Below are 5,789 nucleotides of genomic sequence, written 5' to 3' on the forward strand. Positions count from 1 at the left end.
TAATGAGAGCTGCAAAACCCTACCAGGCACTAACGGAATGTGTTAGCTGTCTCTTCTCACAGGTATGGAAGAGCTGCCCAAAGACCCTAGCAGCCCTGCCACTCCTTGGAATCAGGAGACTGACTGCCTGGACCCATGATTCTTACTGCAAAAAGACACCTTCACATCAGGAGAATTCTGCTACTGATGATTGGCCTATTTTTTTTTCTAGCTCCATTGTGCTTCTAAATATCAGGAAAAAAGGACAAGGTGACGTGCTGGATAACCTCTCCCTTGTCCATTAGCAGCCCCCATTGTGTTATTGGATTTTTTTGAAAGAAGCAAAACCACTACAGGATGATGTCCTGGTAATCTCCCCCGTAGAAGCTGAACCACGACGGTGGTGGAAAAGAAGAAAAAACACTCACATTATTGATATTGCCAAAGTCCAGGAATTCCTGACTAAAAGGACATTGAGAACTGACCCTGGTGAAGAAACAAAGAATTGTATACTGGCAGGAAGAAATTTGGGACTCCTGCTGGGGAATGTTATTGATTGGATTTTGGGATTTATTCTACAGGCTGCGCCCTGTGTTTTGGATAAATCCTTCAGCATGTATTGCCCTTCCTAATTGGATTGTGAATGATATTGCCCTTATCTAGTTTTTTATTGTTGGAACTCCGCTAACCCAAGTAAAGACTGGAGTTGGTGAGTTACATGTCATTTCTGCCATTAGTTTTATGACCCAGAGGCTACTGGCAGAGATGGTATGGGCTATTATTGAGGCTGGGAAGGCATTGCAGTGGGAGCTAGTACGTTTAAAATCCTGAATGACCAGCGGATGGCCATTCGGAGTGATTTTGAGCACCAGGATGGCCAACTGCCCTTATTAATACATCAGGAGTGCCATCTGATCTGGGGTTGTAAAGACATACCTGAACACTGTCTGGGTGGAAGTGTAAACATTCACAGTGCTCCTCCCCAGCATGTGGACCGGTTAGGGGGGTGAGGGCTCTCACATACCGAATCCTGCCGGGTTCATGGGGAGGATGAATGTGGAACTAATTACCCCCTTATTATTAACCCCAGCTCCCTAGAGCTTAATTGTTTTTGTTTTTAAAGTTTGAGAAGACTCAGCCAAAAGTTTGTTGAGTATTCTCAAAGGGAGGAGTTGTTGGTGTTACTAGGCATAAAATCTAGGTAATTTGGGAGGATGGCTTTGGGCCTATGTGACCCAAAGTACCTTTGTAAAGTGCTTTTGTTAGCTTTACTAGATTTTTGTAATTTTTGTGTTATGTGCTGATTACTGGCAGCTGTAAGGCTGCTTGATACTAGATGTAGCCTATATTAAAATAGATAGGCGGAAAGCAGATGCTGTAATTAAAGTTGTATGCATGAAAATGTAGCCTCCACGGTGGGAAAGTACAGATAACTGTTCACAGAAGAATATCAGAAGGGTGGGGGCTAGTTAAAAAGCACACCCTCCTAGCTAAATTGATAGTGGAATAAGTTTGTGCCCAGGAAAGCAACGGTTTAGCAAGAGGAAAAAAGGATCGGGCCCAGGCGGGCAGGCAACAGACAAAGAGCTTGGAGAGCAGGTTGGAAACTTTTGAGGGTGTAGTGGAAGGAAGGAGTAAGTGATTATAAGCATGGGGATTTCAAATATTCAGGAGGATATTTGGAATGGTGTTTTGAATTAGTAAGTGGCTGTTGAGAGACAAGCAAGTGATTTTTAAGGGAAAGTGAAAAGTTAACTTTGTAGTTGCTGGAGGAAACAGCAGTTGAATTTTGTAAAAATGCTAAAGAGAAAAGTTTTTGGTGTTTTTGAAATGTTTGTAAATAAATTTAGGCAAAGAAATTAGTTTGCAATTGTTTGGCTATGCATAATTTTGTTAAATTAAAGAATGTATACAGTGCTATGTAATTAAAATTGTATTAGGCTCTAAGGGCACTGTAAGTGGTAATGTTTTCCTTTAGTGTTTTTAAGTAGAAGTTAAAAGTAAAGAGCAAGCCAAAAAGCATTTGTATTAATGTTCCCCTGTTTTGCCTAAAATTAACAAGGGTATTTGTATATTTTAAGTAATGATTGACTGCCCAGAAGAGGTAGACCTGTTTTTGTTTTTTTTAGATAATTAAAGAAAATTAATGCCAGCTGCACAGCATTTAATATACCATGCATTTACTAACAGAGTAAAAATTAAGTTTTGTGTTTTATGTTTTGTTTTGTGGTGTTTGTTTTGTAGCCAGAATTGTTGTGTTTAATATTTTATGAGATGGTTTGATTTGAAATTAAGCTGAAGGGTTAGATTGAAATGCAGATACTGGTTCTGTTTAATTTAGAATACAAAGTGTTTGGATACATCAGAAGAAAAATGTGATATGCTAAAGTTTAATACATTTTCTTAAGTAAGAGAGAAATTTTATTGGCCAACTCTTTTATTTTAGAATGGTTGTTAAAATTTGCATACCAATAGTCTTGGAAAGCAAGGACATGGTTGTAAGAATTTTGAAGGTATGTGTTGTATAGAATTATTTGATTATTTGCATTTGTATATGCGTTGCTTTAGCAATTGCAGGATAATATATATAAGCTTATGCATGATTATAATTTTTTGTGGGACTGGCTTAATGGCTTTGGCTGGCCCACTTGGGTTATTTTTCTTTTCCATGTGGGAATAATTGCGTTGGGAGTTGTTTTTTGTTTTTTTATTTGCTTGCCCTGTTTTGTATGCCTTTTGCAATGAAGTCTGGAGCAGTTTATTGGATGTCTCTTTAAGAAAAGAGGGGGAGATGTGGGATTGCATCATCCCTATGCTGCCTTGGTGGAAAGTTACGGCAGCGGACATCAAGGACAGGGGGGTGAGATAAAGTTGTTATGAGAAAGTAGGAAGCTAGCCCGGAGAAGGCAGACGCCAGGTGGCCTGGCTGGGATCAGTTTCAAGGTGATAAACAAGTCCATAAATCAGATGAATTGCATGGGAAATGGGAAACCAATAAGCAAAAGGCCATGCATGTGAAAAGTGTGTGTATCGGACAGAGAACCAATCAGCAGCAATGTAATGTTGGTGTGTCTGACGTTTGCTAATATGGAGAAGTCTATATAATATGATGCATTGTACTTAATAAACGATTCTGCTTGCAATCATATTGGTTGTTGAGCTTTATCCGTCCCGCATGAGAACGCAACAATCATGTTGTAAAGTGATCCTTCCGGTGGCCACCTTTCCTGGCTCTCTAGCTGATACTGAGGCCAGTCTACTGTACAGAACCTTTTCAGTTTGCTTTTAGTCAATGGATCTGATTCAAACACTCTCCAATTCATCAGAATGCATTCTAAGGGTGTACACCGTGCCCTGCCTGTACTCTGTTCCTGCCCCATACCACGGGCATGCCCTTGACCCACTATAGGACGCTGTCTCGTCTAGTGGGAATTACAACGGCTGGGCGTCCCCAGCCTCAGGCAAAAGTCCACACCACTGGACTGTTCCTACCTTATCCGCAGGACCGGTTCCTCACCGTCGCCCGCAGCTGCTTCTCCACTATCTGAGTGCGTTGCACCGTTGTGTCCTCCAAGGTCAGCCTGACGCGTCTCTGCCGAGGCCCCCGGTAAAGGCACCGGTGCGCGCTGGGCGTCGGCTGTGACCATCGTCCGCCGCCATTGGAGGAGTCCGGGCAAGGCACAATTTTGCCTCGAGCCCACCCACAGATGCCAAAACTGTTGCCGGCACAAAGGCCCGAGGTGACAGTAACAGTGGTTCGTTGCCCGGTGTGCTTCGCTTCCAATAAACACACCAAGGTGGAGAAGCAAACAAAGGTTTATTTGAGCGCAAATAAGGTGCAAGGGAGACATAGCAATCTCAAATCTGCACACAGATACAAACAGCTCTCTCTCTTTATACATAATTTCAGCTAAGCATTTCCATTCCTCCTCCCCCTTACCCCCCCTTCTTCCCCCTCCCGTCTATTTTCTATAGCAAATACATCATGCAAGTAGCCATTACACTTAAGCAGGTTAAATCATACTTGGCAAAAACCACTTTAGCTCGTTAGCAACTCTTCTGTGAACAGTTATCTGTACTTTCCCACCGTGGGGGCTACGTTCTCATGCATATAACTTTAATTACAGCATCTGCTTTCCGCCTATCTTATTTAGTATTGGCTACATCTAGTGCCAAGCAGTCTTGCAGCTGCCAGTAATTAGCACATAACACAAGAGGTTACAAAAGTTTAGTAAGGCTAACAAAAGCACTTTACATAAAGGTACTTTGGGTCACATAGGCCCAAAGCCATCCTCCCGAGTTACCTAGATTTATGCCTAGTGACACCAACAGGGTGGAGCAGGGGTGGGAAGAGTGGGTTGGGGGCAGACCAGGGGTGAGGGCTGTGGGGAAGAGGCAGAGCAGGGGCAGGGGCAGCTTTCCTGGCCGGCTCAGCCAGCCGAGGGATCAAGTTCACCGCTGGAGCAGTACGCAGCTGCATAGGGCACCAGGAAACTTGGGGTAATTTGGTGCCGCCACATCCCTTAACCAGGCAGCGTCCCTGTAGTGTGGGCTGTCTTCATAGGTCCTTTCTCAATCTTTCTCACCCTCTTGTCTTGAGTCTCCTGTGTCTCTGCTTTCTAAGCACAGACTAACTCTGGCTGTTCAGAGGAGGGGAGGACCATGCCTATGTGTGGCCAGCAGACAGCGATAAAGACCCCTAGCCAGCCTGCTCCCTGCCATGCCAAACCCCCACTGAAGGCCACCCGCAGACCAGCATGCGGGGCAGCTGCTGATGCTCTGTGGCCAAAATCAGAAGATGGTAGGAAAGCAGGGCCAGCCCCCCTGGTGGGGCCTCTGACCGTTCCCACTCTCCATGCTCACTTTCGCAGTGGGGCAGGAGATTTTACCCCAAGAGGCTTTTTCCCAGCTTGTGTGAAGCAGAGAAACACCCAGGCTCCCAAGGTGCTATGTAGCAACCCCCCTCCAGCACAGGGACCGGCGCACACTTGGAAGAGGGAAACTGCTCCACACTCTAGCCCGGGCAGCTGCCCATTTTCTTTGGCAAGTCAGGAACACCAAAGGCGAGACTGGAAGCACCTGGGGCTCATGCCCCAGCCTTTGTGACACCCACCCCCCCAACTCCTTCCCGGGGCTCTAGCTGAAGCCAGAGCATTGGCCTGAACAGCCAAGAAGAGGCTCCAGCCCTGAAGGGAGCAGGACTTTCAGCACAACGGTAAAACTGCGCAAGCACAACCACAAAGGGACTCGAACCCTCAACCGCCTGATCCAAAGTCAGATGCCTTCTCCATTAGGCCATGTGGTCACATAAAAAAAAGGCCCTCCAGGCACTTCTTTGGAAATGGCAGATACTGACGCACCCGACGAAGTGGGTATTCACCCACGAAAGCTCATGCTCCAATGCGTCTGTTAGTTTATAAGTGTAAGCAGAGTCAGGATGAGCTCTACCATGACATCTGATGGTAAATTGTGGGGAATGTGGAAAGAATGTCAGGTATTTGCATTAGCACACCCACCCCACTTAGCATAACACACAGCAGTCTGGGATGGTTATTTTCACAGCTGTGGGATCCCCAATTTCTTTGTTATTGGGGCAGGAGAAATAAAATGTTGTCACCCTGATTAAGTAAATGAGGAACTACAAAACTGTCTTATGATAGAGGGTTTCATTATCAACTAAATAGCACTTGCTAGACAAGGGACATGGGTTCCAAAACCCAGTGAATTGAGAGAGGCTGGGGATAGGTATCTGTACTTGGTGGTGTAGGTGCCTTGTGTAACCCAGAGGCCCCAGTTTTGCCTATGCCTTT

At 45.1% G+C, this 5,789-nt stretch overlaps 1 non-coding gene across 1 annotated transcript; it reads right to left on the reverse strand.

Annotated features, from left to right (window-relative positions):
• Window positions 1–5,211: 5,211 nt before the first annotated feature.
• Window positions 5,212–5,284, reverse strand: TRNAQ-UUG. Its single transcript has one exon. It is a non-coding gene; the product is annotated as a tRNA-Gln (tRNA).
• Window positions 5,285–5,789: the final 505 nt, after the last annotated feature.

The sequence above is a fragment of the Mauremys mutica genome, unplaced genomic scaffold, assembly GCF_020497125.1.
Source record: "Mauremys mutica isolate MM-2020 ecotype Southern unplaced genomic scaffold, ASM2049712v1 Super-Scaffold_100089, whole genome shotgun sequence".
In the NCBI taxonomy this organism is placed as follows: domain Eukaryota; kingdom Metazoa; phylum Chordata; order Testudines; family Geoemydidae; genus Mauremys; species Mauremys mutica.